Source organism: Lonchura striata, chromosome 1A (assembly GCF_050655825.1).
Source record: "Lonchura striata isolate lonStrDom1 chromosome 1A, ASM5065582v1, whole genome shotgun sequence".
Taxonomy (NCBI): domain Eukaryota; kingdom Metazoa; phylum Chordata; class Aves; order Passeriformes; family Estrildidae; genus Lonchura; species Lonchura striata.
In genome coordinates this window covers 60,594,405-60,622,217 of record NC_140741.1, presented here as the reverse complement: position 1 = coordinate 60,622,217, position 27,813 = coordinate 60,594,405, and the positions used below count along the sequence as shown (strand labels likewise).

Genomic DNA, 27,813 nt, shown 5'->3' with positions numbered 1-27,813 from the left:
ACAAAATGCATTTAGGGTGCTGTGGGCTTGAAAGAGCCTCAGGGAATCTGAAAACCTGCTTTAGCAGAGCAGTGGAGGGAAGGTGAGAAATACCCTTTTTCCTTCAAGAACTGGCTTGATGGGCACATAGATATTTTCTGGCTTGCACACTTGCACACTGATGTCTGGCCATATGTGGTTTCAGAACATGTGCTTTTTTTTTTTTTTTTTCTTTCTGTGAGAAATGTAGTGGGGTTTTGGTGGTTTTTTTTTTTTCTTTTTTTTTTTTTTTTTGTCCCTCTCTCCTCCCCTCAGACTTAATGTTCTTACTATCTTTCAAGTTTTTAAAAATAGGAACTGCTGGGTTGCTATGGCTCCCTGTGCAGCTCTGGAGAAGCTTTTTCTTCTCTTTGATGCAATTTGGGTTCATGACTGGGTTTGACAAGGGCTGCTTGCACTAGTGCTTGCTCCTGGAAGACGCGGGAGGGGGAGAAGGACGATGACAGCCTTTGTGTTCACTAAAAAAGGGAAAAAGATTAAGTCAGGTGACCTTGGAAAAAAGTGGAGGTATTAACCCTGGCGTGTCTGCGATGAGGTTTTTTTTATGTTCTGCAGTTTTAACACTGTTCCTGTGGTTTAACTTTCAGTGGGGTGTCCTTTTCCCCTTTGTCTTACATGCTTGTGTGATGGAGCTGAGCCCTGTCAGACAGCTGCCTGCTCCCCTGTGGAAGCACCTGCTGTTCTGTGGCTTTTGCCATCCATGCCTTGTCCAAGAGATTGTGCGTGGTTAAGTGCTTTTCTGAATTGAGGCTTAGAGCACTTCTGACTAGATGCTGCTGATGAAATTCCTCTCAAAATCATCGCTTTAAGGGTTACTCGAGTCTTGCAACCACATTTTGGGAAAATGTGGATCTGCATATCTGTTGGGCAGCTGAATACTTATCTGAAAGGGACCCTACCAAAGTTTGCACAGGTAACAGGTTTGGAATACCTGTTACCTGTGCAGAATCCAGACCTCTCTCTGCAGTGTACATATCTCTCCACTGGCCTATTTTCAAGTAGCAGTAATTTTTTGAGTACATTTTTTTTTATGTAGCAAATTTTATTTTCATTCACAGTCCAAAGGTGAACAGTTTTTGAAATATCTGAGCAAAAAAAATCCCTGTTCATCCAATTTTGAGTTAAGAGAGTGTGAAATGGATGAATTTGTTCTGCTTTCAAATAATTAGCCAGCAGTGGGGCTTCTGTTAGTGTGGACAAATAACTCAAAGCCAGCTTCGCTTCAAACTTCAGAAATCAGTTTGCAGTGTTAGACAAGGGATTCCTGCTTTGCTAGGGTTAGAAAATGTGATTTTGAATTTAATATAAACATTTGAGGGTGATGTATGTTACCTTAGTGTAATTTTTTTTGTGCTGTACATCCGTTGTGCACTATATTTCTTGAAGTATTTGCATGGAATATAATCTAGAAATGTGGTGCTTAGAATGCTTGAATGTGAGTGAAATAATAACAGAGAAAATAGAAATAGTGGAGACCTGTCAGCTTGTTCAGTACACCCTACTCTGTCATTTCTGCAGCATGTTCTCTCCTGATTTAAGTAATAAAAATGTCCCTACTCAAGCCTGCAAGCACCTTAATGCAAAATGAATATTAAAATCTAACCATAGTTGCCCTTGAAATGATCAATCAGACTGAGTGCTGCCAGCCATCTTCATACAAAAAAAGTTATTTTTCGCCCCTGTGGAGAGATTTTTGCTCTTGTTATATCACACCAAACAGATCTTTACCCCTGTCTTGATTGAATAAAGATGGTAAGGTGATTGGGCCTCCCCTTTGCAGTAATGTACCATGAGAAATGGTGGAAAAACAGCTTTGGTGAACTCAGTGTTGGCCTTTGTTAAGGATCTGGAGAGACAGAAGATAATCAGATGAAGAGTTCACCCTCTTGATGGTGTGGTCATGGTGGAAGATAGCTGCCACAATGGACTGAAAACCTGTGAATCTGTAGCCTGACAGTGGTTAAAAGTGCACAAATGCTGACTCGATGCTGACTTCTTTTCTTGGTTTTTGAAGCTGTATTAAAACGAGATGGAAATAAGTTTTTAGTGTCTTGCCCAGTGTTCTTCCCTGTATTATTAGTGTCACAAATGAAATAATTTTTCAGCAAGATGGCTACCTCCAGTAGCAGTGTCAGCAACTTACATTTATTTATGATGGTTGTAGCATCTTTTATCTGCAGTTCCAAAGCACTTTACAAAGTAGAAAGGGATGGGGGATGGCTTAATTCAAAATTATTTCAAAAAATGCAGCCATCTCCAGGGTGAAATAGAGGAACTGTTTAACAGACTATAATATGAGCTGGAGATGAATACTGCACCTCACTGGAGCTGCACGAGGAATTTCAGCTGGCAGAATGAATTTACTAGAGGTGGATTTTCATCAAGACATTGGGGGTGTTTAATGAATGCAAGATATTAGCAGCAGTGCCACACATGCCTCTCTTATGCCTGTGTGCAGCAGGCAGGCAGCAGCTCCAGAAGTGGTGTCACAAAGGAGGTTAGCAGCTTTTCCAGTGTGCAGACTTCAAGAGCAAATGACATCTAATTTCAGTGACCTTCTTCATCCCAAGAGAATGACATGTTTTGAGCTGATATATCTAGATTTTACATTGATTATGTGCTTATTTTCCCTGGAGACAGCCCTGGGCAGTGGGAGATATCCAGAAAGGCTGCTGTGGTTACAGACAAGTGGTAACCAGAACTAGATGGAGAGCAAAAGGGTTGACTGCAATAAAGCTCTGAGAGGTTTTAGCCACATGGGTAATAGATGTCATATATAACAGATGATCCTCCCAAAAGGATACTTTTCATTGCTTTCTTCCCCCTTAAAATAATGTGTCACAGGCCCTGTGAGTGACATGAGATACCTCAAACAGATTGCTGGAAGCAATTCTTTCTACCTTCTTCACAGAGATGCTGATGTTGTCCTTCTGCATCTGAGTGGTGACGTGTGGCATGGTGAGTGCGTATGAGTGCTGGTACTTAAGCCATGGTAAAATGCTCTTCAGCATCACCAAGGGACCGTGAAGACTTTGAGGTGCAAAATACAGATGCTTACAGCCTCTGAATAAATCTGAACATCTAGCAACTACTCTTCAGTATGCCTAGTGTGTATTCATGTCAAAAAGCTGTTCTGCAGGGCAGTGTGGGATATTGGGCTTTGCAGCATTTGACTTGCCTGGATTCAGTTCTGCATGCTTTGCTGCCCTTGTCTCAGTTTCCTTTTCCTTTCCTTGCAGGCATGTAGCTGAGATACTGGGGGCTTTACTTGCAGATCTATTTTGGCTTTTATGTAGCATTGAGATGGAGAAGGTCTTGCTTTTTGTAAATGTGAGACTACGGGTCAGATGATTCACAGAATCACAGAGTTTGAGTTGGAAGGGGACCTTGAAGATCATCTAGTTCCAAGCTCCCTGCCATGGGAGGGGACATCTTCAGCTAGACCAGATTGTTCAGAGTAACATCTTACCTGGTTTTGAACACCTCCAGGTGTGAGGCATCCACAGCTTCTCTGGGAAACTCGTTCCAGTGCCTCACCACCCTCACAGTAAAGAATTTTTTCCTAATACATTATCTAAAACTACTGTCTTTCAGTTTGAACCCATTCTTCCTTGTCCTGACGGTACATGCTCTTGTAAATAGTCTTGCCTCGTCTTTCCTGTTAAGTTCTCTTCAGGTACTGGAAGGCCACAATTAGGCCACCCCAAAGGCTTCTCTTTTCCACATTGAACAATCCCAATTCTCTCAGCCTTTCCTCATGAAAGAGGAAATCCAAAGAGTGCCTTGGAGGTAGCACCAAGCCACAGTGGAAAGATGATAGCTCTGGAAACGGCTACAGTTTGACTGTCTAGAGTGAGAAGTTTACTTATTTTACTGATTTGTAATTTTTTCTCTCAGCAATTCTTTATGGAAGGCTCAAGTTTGAATTGATGAAGGCACAGGCTTAGCAATGCTGTGAAATTGATTTGGAATAGTTTATTATAGTTCCATGAAATTGCTTAACAAGGAAGTTTGGCAGAGTGAGGGAGCCAAATGAGAAAAGCATGGTGCTCCTAACAGTGGATGGCACTGGGAGACAATGTAAGCCAGTAAGGAGGGTATGGAGGCTTTCAGGGGTAGGATTAGCCACAGGGGAGAGGAGAGCTGCCCAAGTGAGAGGCATCTACCAATTTGCATTGCAGATCAGGCTGGTTTGCATTGCTGCTGCTTTCCTCCCTTTTTGTCACCTTCTTCTGGATCCTCACAAAGCCTGCAGAAGGGGTTCTGCCTCTTGGTGCTCAGCTGCAGCAGCTCAGAAACATTTGCTGCAGCCAGCAGTTGTCAGTGTGGAAGCAGGTCCCCAGAGAAGGGCACTGACAGAAAGGGAGTGTGGGGATGTGGTGCAGGTGGAGAACCACTTGGGGAAATATAAAGCATCACTGAGTTTGGTTTTAGAGCACTCACTGTGAAGGACATGCAGCTGGTTCTCTTAAGTGGGAGGGCTGTGGGTGGCACTGACTTTCATTCCTCTGTGTGGTTTGGAGCTTGCCTTGCCTTTTCACATGCCACAGGTCAGAGCAGCAGTAGTACCCAAAACCAGACAGTTGCATGGCTGCTGTGACTTTGGCTGTGGCTATTCTGCTGAAGCTGAGCAGTGGGAACTCCTATGCCAGGAAATCCCAGAACCTCTTCCTGTAATCTGAGAAGTCAAGGGAAAGCAGCCATGTAAATTTATCACATTTATGACAGAGGTTCATGCTGAAAGTTTATTTAAGTATCAAAGAAAGCTGTAGCACCTAGGGGTCTTGTCTAGTGATGGCTGAGTGACAAACAGTCCTTGGTCCACTCCCCTCACCATTACACAAGAAAGGAGGAGTTGGGCTGATCAAGGAGACAAACATTGTTGTGCCTGTGGCTATTTACTTATTTACTGTACATCTAGGAGGATGCTGCACAAGACCATGGGCCTCAGTCAATTCTTAGGGTATTGAGGGTATTCTCAGTATTGCAGTAGTCTGGTAAGGTGTCAAGGAGCCAGCTTGGTACCACCTGGAAGCTGTGGAACAAGTTTTTGTGTAGTGGCATGTGCTGGTGGGACTGTGAATACTGTGGACAAACTGAGAGAGGTCTGTTTTGCAATAATGACTCTTTGGTAACAACTTTGGTAACAACCTTTACTGATGTAGACCTACGTGAAAAAGCTTGTTTTCCTAATGAAGTCCTTATGTCTTGGTTTTGCAATGTCTGTTACATATTTCACCACTACAAATGCTATTTCTTTATGTTCCTTCTTCAGGCCAGGAATCCTTTATTTCCCCCTCCTTTTGTCTTGTCATCAGGCATGGGAATGGTAGGCTTGTTCTGGCCAGTGGGTGCAAGGGGAAATTTTGCATTATTCAGGATCTGTTCTTCTGCAGTGCTTCTAAAGAAGGATATAAATGGTGGGTAGTCAAATAGAGAAACAGAGGGGATGGAACAAGTACTTAAATGCTTGAACTAACAATGTTTTTACTTCCTCCTCAATCCACTGATCCTAATGGGTTTCCCACTGTTTGCCTAAGAGAGAGCTGAGAGGCGTTGGGAATGGGATGTTTATGACCTAGATCAACCATAATCCTTGCTAACTGACATTTTATCTTTCTTTTTTATCATAATTTTGGGGCAGGCTTGCAGGTTTACATTGTGGAAGGAGAGAACAGGAGGTCACAGGGGAGGCCATAGCCCATAGGCAAGGCCTATTGCACCAGTGTTTCCATGATTCCATGCTAATGGTGTTTTGCAAATAGCCAGGGATGAGCCCACTGCTCTTGTTATCAGTCATGCCCCATTTGTGTGTCTCTGTGTCCCTCCATCACTCCCATCTTCCACCTTCTTATCCTTCCCTCATTAGATGAATCTTTTCTATAGAAATATTAAATCTTAGCTTAAAACAGAAGAACCACCCCATTTTTCCTACCCCCTTTCTTTTCTCTTTCATCTTTTCTTCCCATGGAAGTGTTTGAAGTAGCACAAGTTCCCGAGAAAGGCATTTTTTTTTTTCTCCCTTTGTGCTTTGGCTCTGTGTCCCTTCTTCATAATATCTTCTCTTTGTTATTTTGTTCTGCCTGCCTTCTCTCTCTGTTTTCTCCCCATCTCTCAACCCTTCTTCAAGGCTCTTTCTTCATTAATATGTTAATTTCTAGCCCAGGAATTCTTCTTGCAGCTCACTGTTCACCAGGGAGAGCTAGAGGAGAGAGCCAAGAGAGAAAAGGGAGAGAAAAAAATAAGAAAAAGGAGTGAGTCAGTAACTTACAACAGGACAGGACAAGGGGTGTTAGCAAAGGAGAATATTGCACTGACAGGTGTCATGATGCCAGGAAGAAGATGATTATGCACAGTTTTGGACTGGACTGGTCTTTGTCTATTGTTTTGACATGGTCAACTTCTGAAGCTTAATATTAGTAGGAAAAAAAAAAAACCTTGAAAATTAAAGCTCTGAACTATTTTTTAAAAAATAGTTTATTTTTGGCATTTTCTAAGTTATGTTCCCCTCTGCACAGAATTTTTTTAAAAATCAGGCCCTACTCCCACCCTGATATGGTCTCTTTGTTTAGTTTGTCTGTAAATGCCTGATTTATTGTCTGTATGGTCTTTGCATAAGGCTTTGGGCATATTTTGCAGGATGAACAAAACCATACCAGAAATTCTCGGAAGGTAGTTTTACTCCAAAAGATGTTTTCAGGTGAGAATTAGGGAATTTTTAAACTGCTGTTCAGGTAAAGAGGTATGAATAAAGATTATAATACTCCAGAAGTTATATAGCAGTGAAAATGTTAGGGGAACCTGGGGTTATGAGGAGCATGACAAGTGCCATTAGAGACAGGTGTGATGAGTCAAAGTTTCCCTTTCTGCCTCCCACCAGTACAGTTACTGGGTGGAAGGTTGCAAAGAAAGAAGAGATGGAGACAGGCATCGCTGCATCATGGACCAGATCTGGGAAGGATACAGCATGCCAACATTGTTGCAATTTTGCCCTGAAATGAGGTTACCTCTTTGCTGTTTTATATCTAATGAAGAGAGACCTCTGTCTGTGCTCGTAGTGCTAGGATGGTGATTGCCCAAGCAAATAATTAGCGATGCAGTAACGAAAGCTGGTGCCGGGGAGCCGGCAGGGTGGGTGGGTGGTGGCTGGAGGTGAGAAAGCAGGTCTCAGGAAGGGCATGTGGTAAAGGAGAGAGACAGGAAAAGACAAGCTCTGATACAGTGCTGCAAAACCGGTATGAGCTGGAAGAAAAATAACTGGGGAGGAAAACTCAGGGGGACTCTGCTACAATGTTCTGAGAAGTCCAAGGCCCCCAAGCCAAGAGCCTTTCATATATTGCATGCACACAACTGTGTCAGAAGAATGTTATTTAGGTTGCAAAGGCAAACACTTCAAACAGAAGAAAATGAGAGAATTAAGGCTGCAATCTTAATTTGGCATTCTTGTGTCTATGCATTATAGAGCAGTAGTTTCAGTACTATCCTTCAGGACAGGACCCCTGCCTTCTTTCTGTATGCACGATGGGTAATATTTCCTGACGGAGCAGCGATCCAGTGTTTCATTTCCTTCACCTTGCTTAATGTGTATCTTTAAGCTTTGTATTGTGTGTGCTTTCACAGGCTGCTGAGAACTGAGGGCTCTTTGTCTCAAGGTGTTATCTGTGGCACATTAGGCCAGTATCTTGGTACATCTTGAAGTTCATGGATTTTCACCCTACTCCTACGAGATGAGAGGACACAAGCTACTTTATGTAAATCCATTGTATAGGCAGGGAACTGAGGCGCAGCAAGATTAAGGTCAAAAATGTCTATTAATTTTTCATGGCCCATCTGAGACACCTAGAATCTCATTATTCAAAGTACTGATCATTACAGAATGCTTTCAGTGTTCAAAGCAAATTTCTCTTTGTCTTCAACTCAGCAATTCTTCAATTGCCCCCTGCCAAGTCTTACCTAGCACTGAGCACCGTTTTTCATTGATTTTTTATTAATGTAGAAATGGAAATTTGGTGACATACAAGTTATATGGGCTGTTTGTTTATACCCCATATAATTGTTTATTTTTCATAAATCATATTGAACCCCGGAGAAAAGCAAAACAGTCTCCAAACCATTTCCCTTTTTTAATTTTAATTCAAATTATTTCTTTCAATATATTTGAGATGAAACACTGGATTTCAAATTCCAATTAGTTTATAACTTCAATATGTATATTTTCATTTGAAAAAAGGATGTTTGAAAATATTCAGATTCAAAAGAAGACAGGCTGAATATATATATATATATTTCTTTTAATAAATTCAAAACTTTATACTTACTGATTTGCCAAAATTGGGCTCTCAATACAGTACTTATTTTTGTTTGGAATTGCCACCAGACCAAAAAAAGGGGCCAGTTCAGCTTTTGTTAAGCATCCAGAAAATGGAGTGCACAGATTTAGAGACTCCTTGTAAAAAATCTTGTTTAAGAGAATTTACTGATCTCTTCTGCCTTCTGTCCAGTAGTAGGATGCATGTGAATGGCTTGAAGCTATGCCATGTGAGCTTAGACTTGGTGTTAGGAAAGTTTTCTTCACTAAGAGGGTGGTCAAACACTGGAACAGTCTTCCTGGAGAGGTGGTCAATGCTCCAAGCCTGTCAGTGTTTAGGAAGCATTTGGACTAGATGATTGTTGTAGGTCCCTTTCAACTGAGGTATAAATAATATAATACAATATAATAATAATATTTTGTTCTATTTGTGCCACTTTGGTCTTGTGCATGAGGTTGGGACAAATCCAGCCTTGCAGTACATCTTTCAGCTGGCATAGCAATATGATTTTCCTGTTTGTCCTAGCCATTCTCAACCTCTCACTTGATTACTGCCCACTTTCGAAACAGCTAAGTTTGATTCCCAAATTAATCTATCTAGTGCATTCAATGAGATCAGGGTTCTGCAAGAAAAATTGTTGATGCAGGACTGATTCTTAGTCATTATGCAAAATGGGATGCATTCAAATTGGTTGAATAACTATAATGCTGATGTTTTCCCTCTTTTGCATTTTTGTATTGAATAGGCCAACACTTTGCCAAACTGCATGGTTTAGTGGTCACAAACTTGTTAGCTTTTCTCTCCCACTGCTTTTCTCTCCCTCTTTTGTCTTGTCTCCACCAGCTTGCCTTGTCTGTTCTGCCCTTCTGGCTTCTTGTCCCAGTCTGGTTATCACCTAGCAAAGTTAGAATCTCTCTTATAGACAAGCAAACTAACTCCAGAACCTGGGTCTATAAAAATCCAGCCTCCACTGCTGGACTGTGTCACTTGTTTTCATCCATTTCCACTTATCTCACATTCTGACTCCTTGTCCAATCTGTCTTCCCCTCCCCTCAACTCCAACAAATCACAGTCTCTTTGTCCAAATAGTCCAGGTGTCACACCTCCCAGTTCTCTTCTTTTTTAGCCCCTTACTTCTTGCAGTGTCCCAAGTCAGTGTATCCTGATTACCTTCCTGGCTCTTCCCTGCTGCTTTGGAATTAGCCAGCCTCCTTTTCCAGCCATCTCTGTGTGCAGGGAGCAGGCACAATCATGGGAAATACAAACCCAATAGATGTATTCCTCCTTCTTCTACTTCCCCAGCCCACTCATAGGCCTTACATGAGCCTTAGACTGCAGAAGGTCCAGTCAGGAGAGCAGTATAAAAAGGATGGAGTTTTTTTTGAAAGCTCTAATAGTTTTTCTTGAACAACTGTAAATTGCAGTTTTTTTCCAAAGGCTTATAACCTGTCTAGGTTTTAACAGGTATGGAAAAAATCAGCATGAAATGAATGTTTGCTTTCCTCTCTCATCAAAATCCATGTCCCTTGAAAGCAGACAACTACAGGAGCTTTTTATAAAGGTCACTATATTTTTCTAATGTTGGTAGAATAGCTTTTTTTCCTCTTGCCTGTTTTTGGAAAAGATTGGAGCATTTTAACTTCAATCTTTGTCAAATATCAGACATGACATGAACATCTGATATGGAAAATGTCACTCTTAAAGATAAAATTTGGCATAGCTAGAGAAATCTATAAGGAAGGCTTTACCTTGGGAAGAAGAGACAGCTTGAAGAGATGGTGGTACCAGCTCCAGAAATGCAAATCTCTCGTCTGTGGACTTCCTGGAACATTTTTAGGTGGTCAGGGTAGATCTGCTTACTGGCTGAATGTGTTCTTGTAGGGTCTTAAACCTGGGTCTCAGTCAGCAAGCATAAAAACAAATTGTTTTATTTCCGTTTCAATTGAAAATTATGTTTCTTAAAAAAAGAGAGAAAAAGTGTTTACCCCAGGCTTTCAGCACCTTTAATCTTTGTTTAAAAATGTATGCCACACAATGAAATAAAATCGGTACCAGTCCACAGCATAGAAGTAAAACCAACAATCCAAACAGAAAAAACAAGTGCAAGAGTGGAAAAAAAAATCCAATCCTCCAAAGGCTGTTCTTTTCTTACTTCTCCTTCTCTCCCTTCCTCCTTCCTGCAGCCATGGGTGTTCAGCTACAGTACTGTATTTTGCAGTCCTGCCTTCACCAAAACGCATTAACTCATGCAGCTCATGAATCATCCCCAAACATGGGAAGCCTTAGTGGGAAGAAAGCAATGCCAGAGATACTGGTTTTTCTCAATTTTTTGTAAAATGTTTCTAGGACCCTAGTGGCATGTTGAGGTTACAGGCTCCAGATGAGAGCTCTGGCTGAGAGCTAGAGTGGGCAGACTGGAAGAGGCAAGTTTGGGGTCAGAATGCTGGGAGAGATTTGGCAAAGATTTGGCCAAGCATCTTCTGACACTTGTTTTCTTCTTGGAAAAAAACATAGTGAAAAATACTACTTCTTTGGACTCCATGAGAGGCATTCTGTGTTCTGGGAAGAGATTTCAGAGTAGGTGGTGCAGCTGTGAACCTCACCACTAGCCTTAGCTAAATATTCATAGACTCAAAGTATCATTTAGGTTGGAAAAGGCCTCAGAGATCATTGAGTCTAGTCATTAACCCAGCACTGCCAAGTCCACCAGTAAACCATGTCCTTAGTGCCACATCTACACATCTTTTAAATATTTCCAGGGAGAATGGCTATATCATTTCTCTAGGCAGCCTGTTCCAGTGCTTGACAGTCCTTTCAGTGAAGAAAATTTTCCTTATATCCAATCTAAGCCTTCTGTGGCACAACCTGAAGCCATTTTCTCTCATCCTATTATGGCCACTTAACAGCAATGGTGTGAGACATGTGAGATGAACAAGGTATCTCAATCTGGTTCAGTGCTGATATTATCCCTCTCCTGAGGCCATTCTCAGATAGTTCTTTTGAATTGTCCACAGCAGAAGGGCTGGGGGTTTGAGTGGGATTGAATTATGAACTGCCTTCTCATGGCAGATACGTGTTACTTCCTAGCTGACATTCAGTAGACAGTGGAGGTAACTTGCCTGGCTGATGCCCACTTTATACCTTTCTCAGGGATAAATAAAAATCTCCAGGGTTGTTATGATTCTTCTTCACATGAGCCTGAAATGCACTGAGTATAAATTGAAAAAAAAAGGCGAAACAGGAAAAAACACCAGCATCGCAAATGATGTGCAAGAGGGCTGCTGCCTGTGGCACTGCATGTATTCAATTTCAGTGTGCTGTATTTACTTCTGCTTCCCTTCTGAAAAGACAGCCTCCAGGCACTTCACTAAATGGATTGAAAGGTTTGTCTGGTTTTAATGATGCTTCTGAAAGAGCTTGTGTGTTATTCCTCCACTCAAATACTTCAGAGAGACTTTGCAATGCCTCTTGGTAAATCAGAACATTATGAATACCTTGGCATTTAGGGGCTAGGCAATTATCTGTTCTGGGACTGCTTTAGAAGGAGTGACTGGGGTTAATAAGCTAATGTTTTCTAGGAGAGGGTATCCTAATCTGGGAGAGTATGGGAACAATCAGTGGATTAATTAAGATGTGTGTAATGACATGGTATGAGCATTTAGCTTTAGCAACCACAGGAACTGGAAGCACAGTTTCAGTCTCAGGTGGGATGCTGTGCCAGCGCTGCTCAGCAGTAGCCAAAACTCTGGTGTCTTACCAACTCCTTTCTAGGTACCAATGCAAAGCACAGTACAGTGAGGGCTGCTGTGGGAAAATGAACTCCGTCTCAGCCAGACCCAATACAAAGCTCCCTTAATTATCATAGTGGAAATCTGTAACATCAGTGTGTTGAAGAGTGCCACAGAAGAACTGGCAGCAGAGGAAAACTAAATGAAGTCACAGGGATATACCTGTGTAGCTGAGATAGGGTCTGGCTCTATGGCTTTGGCAGCAGAGAGGGGAATTCAATGATTTGAATGTGCAAGGATGTAGTTTTGGTTCCTCAGCATGATAGTCATGAACCAGCATCCATGGGAAAGGAATTGGAGCAGAGTTTTTTTTTCTGCTTTCATTCCCAAGTAGACTCAGTTACGTATCAGTGGTGAAGGATGGGAGAGCTCGGGGGAGAAAAAATCAATTTGGTCCCAACAACTGGTATTATTTGTGCACACAAATTGCTTGTATTAGGGAAGAAGTCCTATTTGGTACTTCTGTGACTTCAAGGAACAACTGTTCTAGGGGTGGCAACTGTATTTTATTACCAGTACAATTACATCTATCCTTAGCCAAGTTGGGGCTGGCATTACAGCCTGCTGTGATGACACTGTTAGATGACACAGATTCAGGCTTCAAAGACTCATAGAACCATAGCATCACTGAGGTTGGAAAAGACCTCTAAAATCATTGAATCCAATCATCCTAAACTGTCAGGTCCACCACTAAACCGTGACCCTAAGTGCCACATCACCATCTACCTCCAGGGATGGTGACACCGCCACCTCTCTGGACAGCCTGTTCACTGGCTCAACTTGAAGCCATTTCCTCTTGCTCTATCTCTTGTTATCTGGGAGAAGAGACTTACACCCCCCCGTCTATGACCTCCTTCCAGAGCAATAAGATCCCCCATGAGCCTCCTTTTCTAGGCTAGACACCCCCAGCTCCCTGGGGAGGGTTTAACCTGGTGGCACCATGGGAAAGGGGCTTCTCTGTCCAGGATCTTGGGGGGTGCTCCCTGGGCTTGGTGGAGATATCTTTTCATAGATATGTTTCCTTGCCTTGAAAACAGATTTCTCACTTTCTGTGCAAATTGACTATCATGCACAGATAATTTTCTGCGCGTTTAGGAAATGGGTTAGAGGGCTTTGGAAGGCTTGGATGGTCTTGATCCTCCCCTTACAGTCTATAGCTGTTTCTTGGCCTTATTCCTGCCCTTACTCTGTACTGTGTTGTGTTATCTCCAGGAAGTACAAGGATGTTTGTCTTGGAAAAGTGCTGCCCTACTTCCTCATGGCCTCTTCTCCAGTCACTCTTGTCTTCTGTTCTTCCCATGCCATGTTATTACCAACAATCCTTTATCAGCTTCACAGCCAGAGGCTACAGGGATGCTGTGCAGGTTCAGGGCCAGCTGCTGTCCTGAGGACCACCTGGAATGTCCTGTGCAGAGCCCTAGCCACCTCCTGAAGAGGGAGGGCCAATGCATGGGGACAGCTGTAGGGGAGGGCTTGCATTGCAAACACTCAAAGACCAGTCTGTCCCATGCCAACAAGCTGTCCTCCCAGCAAGTGGCCCCTCTGACAGACTCCATTTCCCTTAAATCCCTCTTCACAGATTCTCCAGTTTGGTAAAAACATTCTTCCTCTGACTCCATGCCATTGCCCCTGGCAGATCCAGATCATCAGCTGGAGGTGTGTATGGTTGAAGGTCTGAGTGTTCTGCCCATGGAGAGTATTTTTTATGATATAAAATTACTTCTGAAAAAGGGATTTAGAGACTTTCTTCTATATCAGTATATATGACATCTTCAAATTTAGGGCACCTTCCCAGGGAGACTTTGCTTGACATCCTTATCTGAAGTCAGGCATTTAGGATTTGAGAACCCAGTGCTTTAATTGCTGGGCTTAACTAGTGGGCTTTTCTGGAGAGGGAAGGAAGGTCTTGGTGACTGACTAGAGGAAGGCAGTAAAGAGAGCAGAAGATATATGCATCCAAAAGACTGTGAATAATGATATATAATAATGGACATGGATTGTAAAAGGTTCTGTCTCTGAAGAGCACCACCTTGGCTTGAGCTTTGGAAAGTGTCTGAAAACACTTGCCATCTCACACCTTGTAAAATTTGAGCCTTGTGTGTGAACACTAACTTTTAGAATTGATGGGTCAGCAGCTGAGCCCAAATTCCTAGTGTGTCTTATGGTACCTTGTGGGCATAGAAAAGCAGCCAGCAGTAGTGTCCATTGCCTGATTTTCACTCAAGCAGAAGATAGTGATGCAGATAGCAGTAGCTACTCTGTTTCTAAGAGGTATCATGTTAAAGAGCTTGTTAATACCCTCCTACCTCCTTCCCATCCCTTAGGCAACCAGCATGGGCAGCAAGTATAAATAAGTAAGGATATGCAAAGGGCAAAATTTCATTCCAGCTCAGGGCATGTTCTGTGATGCAACGAATAAGCGCTTAGAGGGAAGGCTGGGATGGAAATCTGCAGTGCTTCTTCCAGAGCTGGAGATAATTGTTAAAGGCAGACAGAGTCGGGGTGTGGATGGAGCTGAGTGGGACTGCACGAGTGGGAGAAAAGCATGCCTGACTGACTCTGGCAATGGTGGGGGGTGCCTATTCTGGCAGCAGGTGGGTGAGTGTGTGGGCTGCAGTGAAAGTGTGGTGAAGGTGCATGATTGAATTATTAGTTTGTTATGCACGTGGCTGAGGCAGTTGCAGGGAGGAAGGTGGTCAGTGGAGCAGACTTTTCCTGTTCATCTAGTCATGGTGCGAAGAAAATACTGAGGCCAGTATTTCGAGTGGACTGTAAATCTAGAAGGACTCCCAGTGAGCAACAGCTCAGCATTGAATCCACCTTTTCAGCTCTCTGGGACATCCTTATTCCCTCTTGGGCTTTGCAGACCAGTTTTCAGCTATTGTAAATTGCTGTAGAGCAACAAATCCATTTACATCTGGGTAAAAAAAATACAAATTCTTATTCGTCCATCTGTCTTACTTTACCATCCTTTCTGCTTTGTCTTTGTTAGCTCTCCCTGGCTGTCACCTGAAGTTAAAATGAACTTTCTGGTTTCCCCCATTGGTTCTTGATTTCAGATATGGTTAGCAGTGATGCAGTGATCCTGGATTCTGGGCCATGTATGACTGTGCAAAGAGGCTGCACCGTGCCTTGGGGAGAGGGGGAGGCAGGGCTTGCCAATTTATGATGAGAAGCACCCTGAACCCAGGGTATAAACCAGTCTGAAAGCAGCAAGGATAGCTCTGAGCACCCATGCTAGAGACAAAGGACTGGCGGTGATGAGAACTAGAGCTACACAGAGGGGACTCTGGGGGTTCTGGTCCTCTCCTCACCTGGAGAGAGTTCTCCTTTTGGCCCTTGCTGTGGGTGAGGCTGCTGTGCTGGACCATGGGAGCTAAAGGCTGTGCCACCCTCAGTCTTAAATCACAGAGATGGTAGTGGGAGAGCCTCTAGCACCAAGAGGGGGAAAGCTGGAGCTTAGATGGGGAGTAATGAAGAGAGATAGATATGGGCAAGATGTGGGTGTTTCCACCTTGCATGTGCTTCCTGCAGGAATTGTGGTTCCTCTTCAGTTTGCAGGGAATGGCAGTGTGTGTGCTCAGGGGCTGGAAATGGCTGACATCAAGAAAGCTGTCCTTATCCCTGGAGTTGGAGAGGTTGATGATTTCTGGGCTAGGACCAGTTTTGTTCTCAGTTAAGCACTTCTCTCTGCAGAGCTCTTCTCTTTAGTCTATGGTTTGGATATCTACTTCTCTTTCAAACTGTGGGAAGCTGATGGGGTGTGTGATGTGTGTTTCTGCTGTGTGTATGTGAAGATACCACCCCACCCAAATTAGCTTCTGAGCACCAAAAGGCTCTAGGGCAGGAAAAGCAATTGATATTAATCTGGTGCATTCTTTAGCTGTTGGTTTTCTTTTACTGAATGAATATCACATGTCCTTCCTTCCTGCATCATCCCCCCACCACTCCCCCTGCTCTGGGCTTTACATCAGCCTCCTTAATAAGAAGTGCTCTGTTTTTAGTCTTAAGTGAGTGCCAAGCCCTTTTCTGCAAGGCTTACTGTTGCGCAGAGCTCTCATCTGAAATATCAGGCTGGTTCTTCAGGCATGCTGCACACCTGTGAAGAGCCAGCCCTATCTGAGCTACCCTGCATTGTGCATGGGGGCTCACAGCCCTCTCCCACCCCACCTCCGCTCCTTTTAGTCCATATCATCAGCAATGACTGGGAGATGGGAGTAACAAGCAGACACTCCTGCTTTGTGGTTTATAATAAATTTCTTCAGGTAGTCAGCTGTGCTGACAATGCTAGAAGAACCTCACAAAAAATCACGGGTAACAGGACCCTGTTATTAAATGAAAGTGGCAAGGATACACTTCTGCTAATCTTCACTCAGCACTGCTGAGAGTGCTTTGACATGTGTCCCTGTCAAGTGGCACTGACCTGAGCACACACCAAGAGATGCATCCTTTCTCTCACCGATGTGCCCCCCACTCAGTGGTTAGGTGCAGGGTGCTCTCAAGGCAGCGTTTGGCATGTATTTCCCAGTCCTTCAGCTGCCTCCACCTTTGTGTTTATGAATTTGTTGATATTTCTTCCATCTCAGTACTAATTTCTTGAGACTTCTTTGCTTGACCCTACCATACCTTCTTCAATATTCCAAGAACAAATAGTATTTCCTGAGGTAAAATATGTGAAAGGCAAAAGATTAAAAGGAGGAGATTTAAAAATAAAGTGTCTAATTAAAATATGGAAATAGCTGGAATATTATGGCAAATAGCTTAAAAAGAAACCATAATGGATTAACCAGCTTTCTGAATAGGACTAATCCCAGCTATTACACAGGGCTTGGTAGGAGCAATAAAAGTTCATGTATCAATTCTGCAGAGACAGGAAGTTCATTTGGACAGTGATAAGAGGGAATTGCAGATGCTCTCATATCTCTGTTCCAGGTTGGGAATCCTCAGTCATCACTGTCATCGCTAATGATGAAACCGATGCACAGGGCAGGGCTCTGAGGTGGAGAAAGTTTAATCTTTAAATTAGTTTGTCTGGCCCTATGCTTACTACTCACTCTGAGCCCTTCATCCCTCTGTTTTATACTATGTATCGTGGTGCAAGGAAAGCAACATCAGCTCCCTCTTCAATGTCATCAGCTTTCCTTCACTCTTACAGCTGTGCACATGAGCTGCTTCTGCTGTGGGTCCCTCTGCCTGCACCTAGGGCTCCCTCTGGACTGAAGGGGTGGGAGAGCAGATACCGTGGTCAGGGAGCCCAGCAGGGGGGTGGCACCCATTGAGGCTCTGAGGAAAGGATGCTCCAAAACCAAGCAAGTTCCCTTCAGTATCTAAAACATGGTTGCTTAGCTCAACTGCCCATACCCATTGACTCCGAAGTGCTGAGCTAGAAAACTCAGAAAAACTAATCCTTGCTTGTGAAGTTTTTAATATTTCACTATACTTCTATCACAGATCCAAAGGTTCTTCATGCCACAACACTCCACCTCTCCATCCAGCCATTCTACAGTCACTTTTTTGCCCTTCACTCTTTCCTCTCTTGCTTGAACCTTCTTCCCACTCTTTACCTATCATACCTAACTGTAGGATGCTTTAGTTTTTTTGTTCAGTTATTTTTTATTGTGCTATTTGTTAGAGTAACTGAAGAGACCTATTGTTTTTTGAAGATGGAGCTAAAAAAGCTCTCTGTGTATGTATCATTTGGGTATAAGAGTGGGTTACTATGACATGAAACAATAGGTGACAAGTAAGCTAATAATTATAGTTTGATGTCTGGTTGCTTCATTGAAAAATGGATGGGAGAAGATTACATAAGCTGGCCCTCTTTTGAGTGGAGGGCTATGCCAGGTCACCTGCAGAGGTCCTCTCGAACCTGAATTTCTCTGTGACTCTTAAAATCCTGTTTGCTGTAGTGATATTTTCATCCTGAGGTGTGTTATTATTTGCTTGTCTCACAGTGCGTGGCATGGTGGGACTGGGCAGTATCTGGAATATTGTTGTCTAGTCACAGAAATCCAATAAAGTGTTTTTTCTTTCATGGCCTAAACAAATCTTACTTTGCAGAAGAGCAAAAAATGGCAATTTGAAGAGCTTATCTTTAGAAGTGTTTTGCCAATCAAGGGCTGCAATAACAAATGGGGTCAAAGCCTTTACTATTTCAGAGAGCTAAATGAGGACTTGCAGCTGGAAATGGAAATGCAAAGCTGAAAATCTGGACCTATATGTGAATTTTGCAGTACAGTTTGCTTTTTTTTCCCCATTAAAATGGCTCCCTTTGTGAATCTCTGTAGGTTGTGCTAGGTCTTCTTAGTCTCTTAACTACCCATCGTAGCACCTCAGCTTCTTCCTAGAAACTCACATTTCTCACATGACTTTCTCATGTCAAAATAAAATGAATTGAAGGGGGCATAATGGAAGCTTCACTGTTCCTAATGATTTAATGTTCTCATTCCAAGGCACTGTGATTAGCCACAAGAGCCTTGATTCTGGCTTTCTGTAAAGAGACTCTGAGAAGGATTTTCAGATATAGTAAAGAGTTTGAATTTTTTAGACATTAAGAAAACAGGATTAAGAAACTCTATTTTGAATGACTGGCTACTTAATGTACCATGGCAATTGACCCTCTGGAAGCTCTGCAAGCCTAGCTTGCCTCTGATGTCCATTCTCAGCTACCCCTGTCAGAACTGCCCCGGAAGGAGTGAGTCTAGGATTGACAGATGACATTTGTAAGTTGAGAGGCCAGGGATGCTCAGAACATTATTCCAGGGCCCACTCCACTGAGCTGCATCCCTGCACAACCTCAGCTGTATTAACGACCTCTTTTTCAGTCACTGACTACTGTTCTTGCTGGCAATGTTTGTGCACGGCATTCAGGAGTCATGTGGGCCCTAACCCAGGTCTCAGTGTTCTTCTTGACCTACCCAACAGACCCCAAAGAAACCTGTAGCTTTGCCACCCTCTCTCAAGCTGTTTTCTATCACCATTGTCATATGTGGCTGTTTGGATACCAGCTGAGGCAGCATGTTTTGGAGAGGGTCAGCCTCCCCTCTTTCACGGGAGCTATTGGAAGAGCTGACTGCAAACAGATTTTCACTGCCCCAATGTGGACTGATGTCAAACAGTGCCCAATGAGAGCTGACAAGCTGACAGACCCAATCCATCAGTGGAGGATGAGGGAGGGGGGAGAGAACATCTCTTGTGCACGCCTTCAAGAGACACAGAGCAATTTCACAGATGGGCCGGCAAAGCTCTTGTAAGTGATACCAGTCCATATTTAATAGCCTATCCATTTCTCTGGAGGCAGGTGCAGGTGCAAGGGATAAAGGGATAAAAAAATTCAGTGCCAGGCACAAAGTAGCCGACAGGAGTCTGGCTTCCAGGGGCAGGCTCCTGTTTGGTACTGCCACTGAGTTATTTTATTGGTAAATAACTGGGAGTGAGCTGGCTGGGAACCCCTGCTGAGCTCAGAAGTAGAAGATGTCTGAAACCAGACTTCAGGCCACAAGAAATAAATCCTTCCCCTTTTGACCTGTGCATCCAATGTTGCTGAGTATTCCTGAAGAGTAAATGCAACAGTGAATTCAGAAAGAAAATACTGGATATTGGTTCCTTTTATTAGTGCATGGTTAGCTGTTGTATGCATAGTGGGCTCTGGGCTGTGCAGTGTCCTCTCTTCACTTTTGTCTGAGGCTAAGATGCAGCTGTGCTGCCCTTTGGGTAGGGCTCACAGTATTTTCTCATCTAGGGGGAACCCCATGCCTTTTTCCTGCCCTTAGGCCATGGTACTTTGTCCAGGCTCCAAATCAGATCACATCTCACAAAAATGACCCAAACTTGGTCTCATCTGGGCCTACTATCTTTCCCCAATAGCATCCCTTATATTGACCTACAGAATGACTCCAAACACCTTACTTCAGGATTTCAAAGGTGCCCAGCCTGAAAAGAAATTCCCTTTGTGAGGTCACCTGCTTGAAATTGATCCCAAAAGAACAGACTTACCAGGGACTACTCAATACAAACCATAGACTCATAGAACGTTTTGTATTGAAAGATCTTAAAAATTGAAATATTTGTATTGAAATTGTGTTGTTTGTATTGAAAGATGTTAAAAATTTCCTAGCTCTAACCCATCTCCTATGAGCAGGGACACCTTCCATTAGACCAGGTTCTCAAAGCCCCATCCAGCCTGGCCTTGAGCTCTGCCCTCGTTGTGCTGGGAACCTCAGGGCTGGATGGAGCACTGAAGGTAGGGTCTTACCAAAGCAGAGCAGAGGGGGAGAATCAACTCCCTCACCCTTCTGGCCACACTGCTTTTGATGTAGCCCCATATATGATTGGCTTTCTGTGCTGGAATGCACATTGCCAGGTCATGTTGAGCTTCTTGTCAGATCTGAAAATCAGCACTGATTTGGATTTGATTTATTGGTTGTTTTACAGCCAAAGTCCATGTGAAAAAACTAATCCCATGCTGACTCTTTTCTGCATTGACTTGTTTACTGCTTAAGCCCGTAACAGGTAATTTTTATAATTTCCTTTCTCTTCCTCCAAAATGTAGACTGGTTTTGGTCCCAACAACAGTTGAAATAACAGTTTGACCCATTAGTGATTTTTCATTAATTTTCAGCCTGAAGGCATTATTGTGGTATATTTGCATCAGACACATAGGAGGTTATGAAGCTCAGAAGAGTCAGTCAGCTGTTCTTCCCTCCTCAGGAAAGTTGAGAAAAATTCTGCCACTGTCCGTGCTCATTTTCTTTATCCCATATAATGTGACTAGATAATCTTAGATGTGGTCTGGAGGCTTGGGCTTGGGCTCCAATCTTAGTAATAAGCAGAGCAATTTCAGATGAATCACTTGGTGGTCCAGCAGAGTTGTGATTGGGCTCAGAGTGCAGGGCAAGGATTTTTTCTTCTGTTTGAGCATTGTCTGCAGGCTGGTTGCTTTATTTCATCAGTGAAGATCATTTAGAGAGATGAATGATCAGATCACAGAGCACTTTGGGATCCCCAGCTCTGAAATACATGTGGGAAGACCAAGCTGCTGTTGCAATAAAAGTTAAGCTACTTCATTGATGCTATACTCAGTAGTAATCCAAACACATAACTTAAAAACATACAAGTCAGGCCCTTTCTGTTTGGTCCATGTCCTTTTCTGTGATGAGGTGGAAACTGGCATCCTCTTGCTTTATAACTGCCTGATTTGCAATCTCTTTCCCTCTTCCCCCACCCTCACAGCAGCCTGTCCTCATACTACTGATTCATTGTGCAATCAGATGGGTGATAACAGATGCTTCAGGAGAAGGGAATCTTCCTCCACAATTTGCTTAGCCAGTTGTGTGGTTGGAGTAGGAGTCGATTCCTTCCTGCCGTCTGCAGCCGTCTGCAGCCTGAAACGACTCATCCATCCCTTCCCGTGCTAGGGGTACAACTATAAATACTAGCAAGGGTTCGTAGAATTTACCAGTCCTTTTAAAGTTCTTTCTCCAAACTCTGACCATTTCTTACAGCACCAAAAGGCTTCTGACAAATTACGGTGTGCAAAAGGGTGTGAATGGTTGTTCATTTCACTGAGTTGTCTGCCCTCCAAGTGTTGCAGATGTGGGTTAGAAGGCAGAATTAACTTATTTTCACTGTGTACTTCATTTCCATTAACAAAATCTCCTCTGATTTTTACTTGGCCACAATATTGTGACATCTGTCATGTTTTAGAGGTGGGTTGAGACATGTGCTATACTGGGTGGGACAGACACAGTTGAAGGGGACCTGGCCTTGTGCAAATGTGAACACAACAGCTCTTCTTTCCTTGGTAGCTAAGTTTTCAGGGAAGTAACATTTCCATCTCGATTTCAGTGATTGGGAGTGACATCCTCTTTCTACAGCCATCTGGGGTGTGAAAACAAATACATCTGCGTGGTCCAAATCGATCCAGAAAGGTGGAAAGAAAACCAAGGGCTATCAGAAAAATTATCCCTCTTTGCCTCACTGCTTTCCACCCTCTCTGATTGTTTTGTTTGCTGACTTGTATTTCCTCCCACTCTTCAGCTGGGCCAAATTTGACTCTGTCTGGTGGAGGCAAGGGCAGAAGCAGTGTCAAGGCTGTTGGGAAAGGGGGAGAGGAGTGGGACTGGGGTTTTTAAGGTTGAGGTAGCCTCCAGGCTGGCAAGGTAACTCCCCCAGCACCTCCCAGGCCCCACTCCAAGTCCATTTCTAGGATCCTGACTGACTTTGGCAGTTGGCTGCAGATGGAAGAGGGTTTCCATGGCAATGTACCAGTGCTGCTTGCTCCCTCCTCAGCACTCTGCCTCCCATTCCCTCCCTCTCCCTCTCCTCACCCCCCTCCCCAGCCCTCCTGTTTCTCAAGCCTGTTGCCATGGAAAAGTCATAATCCACAAAGAATTTCAGATCCCCCCACACCCGTAGGGGTTTGGGTTTTTGGTTTTTTTTTCATGTTATAAGTTTGCTTTTCAGTATAATGTGTGGGTAGGGAAGGCTGTATCTGCCTCTTTGAAGCCTTGTGCCTGGGCAAGAGGGAGGTCTTTATCTTGGAACTGGAGGTCCTCCTGGAGGAAGGCTGGTATGAAGCTCTGGAGGGGAGCTCCAGCTAATGGACACCCAATCAGGGTTATGGCCTTGAGAATTGCTTACATGACATTGGAGCTTATGACCAGTTTTTTGAAGGGACTGTGTTGTCTCGTATCTGAATCAATGATGTATAAGCACCCAAGACATGTTGGAGAAAGAGGAGGAGTGAGCGATTTCTGAAAGGTGCCTCCTCTTGAGGCTGCTTTTTCTGAAGTGGTTTTAGTGAATGCTGCCGACAGAAGAGGGTGCAGACAACTGATATGCTGTCACAATATGTGCATAGCAAGAGCTGTGGGAGTGATGCAGCCAAAGGTACTGAATGAGACCAGAACTAGAGGCCACATTATTCTACCGAGTGCTCAGGCTAATTCCCAAGATTTCAGGGTATGTCCACATCTATCAGGACTTGTGTATGATATTTGTGGGTTATGTTTTAGTTTGTTAGCTTCAGGACCAGTTAAAGGTGAAAACAGATTTCTGAGAGCTGGTTGAACTGGAGGAAGCTGTGATATGGTAATAGATGTGGAGCTTGACCCTCTGATACACTTTCTGTGGAAATATTCTGGTCTCACTCCTGGGACACTTGTTTCAATCCATTCTGTGTTCAGATTTCCCACCGTGGACACTGTGGACTGGAATGCTGAGATGCTTGCTGCAAAACTGTTTTCACTGTATTTCTAGGACCAAGGAGTCGTGTAAGTCTCCTGAGCAAAGAAATAATCTTGTCAGATTCCCCACTCTGACTTTCAGGAGGGAGAAGGAATAAGGTTCAGATAATATATCCCAAATTTGGACCTTGTACTTATTTCAGACCTCCTGAGAGTCTTTTATTGGATGCAATGTTAGTATCATGCCTGAGGCTTCTTTAAAGTGACCTTTTCTCAGAGAAGCAGAGAAGTAATTCAAGATCAAATGCAACTCTAGAATAAAATGGCACATTTATTTCACTGGAGATGAAGCAACATGGGCTGAAGCTGACTCTTTTCTTTCTTCAGGACACACTGAGGACGCATGCTCTGTTTCATTTTTATATAAGTGACTACGTTCAGGTGGCCTGCTGCAGTCTCCTTATCTCCTCATCATGGTTACCTGTCCCCACTGTCTGTGTGTACCAGGCATCTGAGTCACTTGCTGCTCACCTACCTCAGATGCCATAATAGTCATGGAGTCTGGCCTGGACATGTGGAGTAGGGGATGGAGTATAACATTGAGTCTTCAGATTGTTAGAAAAACTATTGATTTACAAAACCATAAAGTCATAGTGCTAGGTCATTTTAGGGTCTCTTCTTTTGGATCAATCCCTGGAAGGTGATAGATTTCCAGCTGCCACAGAATGTGGCCTGCCACACAGAAAGCAAAAAGTCTGATCTCTCAGCAATGCTTGCAAAAAGCCTGGTCTGTGAGCAGAACTCTACTTTTTTCCTTGGCAATATGCCTTCACTCTGTTCTAGACAAATGGAATTTCTTCAGTTCCATGCCCTAGGTTGTTTGTCTACTTCCATTTTCAACCTCTTCTCCAACACTGCTGAGAAGGAAGCCTGAGAAGTTGCAGTGGCATGTTGGGCACCTACCAATGGACCCCATCTCAGTGTTTCACAGAGGCTTAGCAGCAATTGGAAAAATTATTCAATCACTACCAATCTGATCTAGGAGTTGAATTATTGACCAGAATGCAATATTTCCCTTCTTTTTGCACCTGTCAGACCTCAGGGATGGATCCCAAAAGATTTTCCAGAACACTATATGAGAATGTAGGAGTGCACTGAACATGTCAGCAAACCAGTCACCCTCCTTGTGCTTAGCAAGACCTTGTGTAGCCCCAAATCTCTCTCTTTTACCAAAAGGAAGAGAGAGGCATGTAAGTTGATTTAACAGAGCCTGGACTACAAACTACATCACAAAACACTCTACGAAGTTAATAATACAAGGCACAAGTCGGATATGATATAAATGATGTAAATGTGTGAACTCTGAGTAGGACTTTGGCAGTGTTCCCAGCTGTGTTCAAAATGTACCCATGATATTTCTATTTCCCATATTGGGAACCCACTAGAGACAGGCATAAAAGACTTAGGTTGAGTTTATTACCCATATTTGTCATTCATTTCAGAATAGCATCTTCCTCCCACACTGATCCCTCCTCACGGCACTACATATGCACCCAGCTCAAAGCAGGATTCTTCACACCCTGGCTTTTGGGGCAAGAGTTGAGAATGGTGAGATAGGCTTGAAGTGTGTGCTGGGAAACCCAAAATAGATGGTGCAAGGGAATATGGACTCTGTAGCTATACAGGTGTAATTAACAGAAGCAGTTTGCAAGCTGTCAGGACATGGAACTTTGGGACAGAAAGGAAGCATGTCTGAGTATAGGAAACCATGTGAAAAGCTGGAAGGAACTTCTTGGTATTTATCTCTCTTTTATATTTTCCCAGTATTTGAAAAAGGGATAATGTAAGTGAAAGAAGAGCACAGAGGTGTTTTTGCTGTGACTGGGCTGGGATAAGCAAAGACTGGCGGCTGAGGATTTGCAGGGTAATTTTTAACCTGGGACCTGGGGTCCAGGGAGCACCCAAACGGAGACATCTTGACTTTCAGAGCCTTGTTGTCACAGTCAGAGCAGAGAAAGCAGCAGTTGTGCAGTTGACCTGGCTGCAGTGAAGGCAGCAGTGTAACAGCAATGGCTGTGTTGGAAGTGGCAAATGCCAGTGGAGAGCCAAAGGGAAGGATGGCAGACATGGCAGATTGGGTGGAGAAGCAGCCGCACAGGGAAGGTGCTGATGGTGAGGAGGCTACTAATTGCACCAAGTGTTGTTGGAGTGCTAACTACAAGTGAGGACAAGAATGACTAATTACAGACAAGATTGTGAAGAGGAAGAGGAGTCAGGCTGGAGGAGGAGTGGTGAGGTCTGTGATTATGGCACTTTGTAATGAAGAAGATGCTGATCAGTGCGTGACTACAAGGGTTTGAGCTCTGGTATTAACCAAAGCTGTGTTCTTCACATGTGCCAGCTTGTGGCTTTCTTGCTTCTCCTTCTGTCTTACTCTTCATTTTATTTGCTACTGCAGCATTTTCCCTCGTGGCACATAGGGTGGAAAGAAATGTGTTAAGGGTTTCATGTAGGAAAAAAAAGGGAATTAAGAAATCTTAATTTAAGACACTACCCCACTGGTGATGCATCCTGTGCCTCTTGTCAGACAAATGCTAGCTGGGAGGCCTTCTTGAAAGAAAAAGGTTTTCCTAATGCCACAGGGAAAAATAACCACAAGAAAGCTTAAAGTAAACAGGAAAAAAAAAAAAAAAAAACAAACAAAAAACCCCTAATAGTTCTGAGACTTTCCTCAGCCCAAGGAAGGGTTAATGCTTTAAATGCAATGTAATTTCAGCGGCAGTAAAGAACATGTTTCCATGGAAACATCAACCCACAGAGGGAGAGAAAGAGGGAGAAAGGAGAGGGAACAGCAGCAGAGGGAGAGTGGCTCCTCTGGCAAAGGAAGAGCAACCTCCAGAGACCCTCCCTTCCCAGTTACAAACAGGAGTGATTATTTGTTTATTTTTTGAATCGATTTCCTCTTGGAAATGTTATAGGGAAGAAAGTGATAGGGTGCCAGCTTGGCCAAACTGCTACAGACCCAAGAAAATCCAGTCACACTTTTTAGAGTGAGTCTTCTTGCAGGCATGACTCTGCTCCTGCCAACACTGTGAATTCATTGCCCCTGACAAATGCGTGAATGCCTTCAACACTTGATAAACTTGAATAACCCCAAAATCATTAGTGGTTTCTCCTTGGATCAAAAAAGTTGAGCTAGGTTGCTTTTTTTGAGAATATAATAAAAGGATTTATTTCAGTCTCCAACTGGTTCAGCCTTGCCTGGCTTCTGTCAGTGAGATGGACCTTTTTGGCAGATTTGAGTGGTTTTCCACAAGCAAAAATGCTCTGAAAAGTCAGATGTGTTCACCTGTTTGCTGGGTCTTGACTCCCAGGGCAGAAACTGGAATGAGCTCTGTGTAAATAGCGAGATGCCCTGATGGCTGGCTGCACAGCAGCATACCAGCCACTTTCAGAAGACCAAAGAGGTCATTGACATGCATATCTGCTTGGCCAGATTTTTTAAAGCCATGGTCCACAGCCATGTGAGACATTTCAAGGGGATGTACAAAAATTATTAAGAAAAGTAAGGCTGCTGTCAGCAGGATTAAATTCACTGCACAGGGACAACAGTTCAACTGGAATATTTTTTACAGCTCTTCAAATTGACAGAGCTTGAAAGACATCATCCTGGATGAAAAAAACACTGAAGAGCCTCATTTGACTTCTGTTCTGTGACTGCTTCTCCTACATAGTCAATGATTGTATGACTATGCCTTAAGATGTATAAACAGGTCTGAAGGACATGTCCTAACCTTTCAGTATTTGCCTTATTCTAGTGGTATGGCTTTCATCAGCGACCTGTTAGTTGGTGCCAAGACATAATTATGACCCATTGTCAGCTGTTCTGACAAATGTAATTTTCCATGCTCTTACTGCCCCATGTAAGCTGATTTTTAGTCCTTTCATATGGAAGAAATACCTTGAAATCTATTTTTGCTTTGGAGAAAAGTGATATGTTATCTGTACCTAATGAATAAGGAAGGATGTAAAGGTGTAGCAATAAAAAAATAATACTTTAAAAAAGTAAATGGCAGGAATTTAATAACTCTGTACGGCTTTCCAGCTTGATCCAATTTTGGACTGAACATTTAGTTTTTATTTTATGCAGTGACTGTAACAATTTTGACCTTAAAGCTAATTTTCTATTAGCTATTTTCTGTTACTTAAAGGTTTGGTGAGTCAGTTCAGAAGTATATTTGTTTTTATCAAAGCTTTCTGTCTAAAAAAACCTTTCTGAGAATAGACTGATTTTCTATGACATTTATAGATAGTTCCAGCTTTAACAGACTATGCTCTTAGAGCACTTTTCCTTATTTCTGTTTTATTTCCAGAATAAAAGGGGGGCCAGAAGATGTAGAGGTATATTCTCTAGCTACTTAGGACTGTGCCATTTTCCCAGAGGAAAAAAAAAAGGACAAAAAAAAATTTAGAAGGAATCAGAACTTGTAA

The 27,813-nt window shown here is 43.1% G+C and overlaps 1 protein-coding gene and 1 long non-coding RNA gene across 6 annotated transcripts in view; one reads left to right on the top strand and one right to left on the bottom strand.

The window, feature by feature from the left end:
- GRIN2B (glutamate ionotropic receptor NMDA type subunit 2B) overlaps nucleotides 1–27,813 on the top strand; it is a 224,454-nt gene that overhangs the window by 94,235 nt on the left and 102,406 nt on the right. The window lies entirely within an intron of this gene.
- LOC146763500 (uncharacterized) lies at nucleotides 178–27,231 on the bottom strand. The gene is made up of 2 exons (XR_014951972.1): nucleotides 10,097–27,231; nucleotides 178–6,241 (listed from the first exon to the last, which is right to left on the bottom strand). It is a non-coding gene; the product is annotated as an uncharacterized LOC146763500 (long non-coding RNA).